Below are 2028 nucleotides of genomic sequence, written 5' to 3' on the forward strand. Positions count from 1 at the left end.
TGGCATATCTTAACGATGGTGGCATTAGGATATTACGTATCTTGTTTTGAGGAATACAATATTGAATGCCAAAAAAACAAAACGAAGTAGAGAATTTACGCTAATGACGCTAGTTTCTGTTGATATATTTCATGGAGATGCTGGAAGAATTCATCACCTTGACTATCAACAGACCGATATCCTATATTTGGTTGTAATTCATACCAATGACTAAATGGCACGTTAACGCCGAGCTTGTAAAATGAACCACAATAACATATACAACGTGTGTTCACGCGAAACTTCAGACAATATTTAAGCACACCAGGCAATGGACAGCAACCTGGTAGGTTATTACCTAAGATCAAACAAGTTTTAAAAAAACAAACATTTGTGGGAAATTTCTATTGGATACTTATGTCAATTTATGCATATCTAATAATATACTTCAATGTTGCAATAAATTGATTAGCCTAAAGTATTATATATTTATTAAATGCTTTACATTATTTGTTTCATTTATGTTTTATGCATCAATTTCATAGTGACGTTATGGACAGCCTGAACAGTATGTGACCACGACCACAATAAAATAGATTAGATAGATGTAATAAAAACCGATTCAAATGTTTTGTAGTGTCTTGCGTGAATTCATTCTGAAAGACAGTGTGAAATATTAACCAGTTTAAACACAAAAGTATTTTGTACCTTGTGCATAGATGCAGAGAACAGGAGACGAAGAAACGTCTCCAAGGTGAGGAAATTCCCCAAATATTACCCTTTAATATGAAATTAAAGAAATTACTAGAGAGCCTAATTTTCAATTGTGGATTAGTATTCTAAGGTGAGTTCTAGTTGCTAAAGTTATTATATTTGCATACTACTGACTATATTAAATATTGTATAAGTATTTCCCCACCCTCCGTAACAGGCACCATGGAGAATATATGAGTACGGTGTAAGTCAGGCTGCGGTTGGAAGGCAAGCCCATTACATTGAATGATGAGGTAGTGCTGATTGTAAAAAGAAGTTACAGCTATTCTTCCTCATCCTTCTCCTCTTCCTCAGAGGACTCTTGGGATCCCTGCTCTTTCTTCTCTTGAAAGCAACAAGAGGACAATATTACAGCTTTCTACATGCTACAGGGATGTGCGCAGTCCATTTCAGTGTCATATCTACCACACCCATGGCAGCAACATACATTTTTCACAAGCAGACCTCAACAATACAGGCAGTGTTCTAAAACCCATGTAATAAGCAATCTTAAGAGGAACCGCGATAATGTACAGTAACCAACAAAAGGACACCAGAATAGTGTTACTACCTCCTTTTTGGGTGGCCGTCTGTGCTTTCCCTCTGCAGTAAAAGCAGCTTTATGTTCAAGGTGGAATTCAACAAAACAGGTGCAAATATTATATAGTAAATATACAGTATTATATAATTGTCTATGATGCCAACACCTTTGGCCAAGCAGAATGTGTTGTGTAGCATTCCATGTATTATTGGCAGCAGTGGGGAGAGGCAGATCGTTCAGCCCAGGGCAAGCAGGGGGTTCAGAGGCTGTTACTACAGGTGCTGCTGGCAGTGCTTGGCCCAGAGGGATAAGGGTACAGTCAGCACGCCATCTGGCGCACTTGAGGATCTAGCACTTACTACTGTATATGGACATGAGTGATGTAGTGTATTGTACTGGTGTCTTGAGGATAGGCATTTACACAGGGCACAGGCGTTCTAATCCAAACTGATTCATAAAAACATTCAGCAGTGAAGTATAACAAAGGATGTTTTCCCAACTATCCTCACATGGAATAACTTTGCCTGAGGCCTGAAAACCAATGTTAGCTTAGTGGGCTAATGTTGTCTTGAGATGTGCAGATGATGCAAGTTCAATACTCGGTCTATTACACATGACATATTGCCACTTTTGATTTATTTCATTTTTAAGAAATGTACTAGGCAAGTCACGTAAGAACAAAAACTTATTTACAATGACTGCCTACGCCGGCCAAACCCAGAAGACACTGGAATAATTGTGCGTCGCCCTATGGG

This window comes from Oncorhynchus keta, chromosome 21 (assembly GCF_023373465.1).
Source record: "Oncorhynchus keta strain PuntledgeMale-10-30-2019 chromosome 21, Oket_V2, whole genome shotgun sequence".
Taxonomy (NCBI): domain Eukaryota; kingdom Metazoa; phylum Chordata; class Actinopteri; order Salmoniformes; family Salmonidae; genus Oncorhynchus; species Oncorhynchus keta.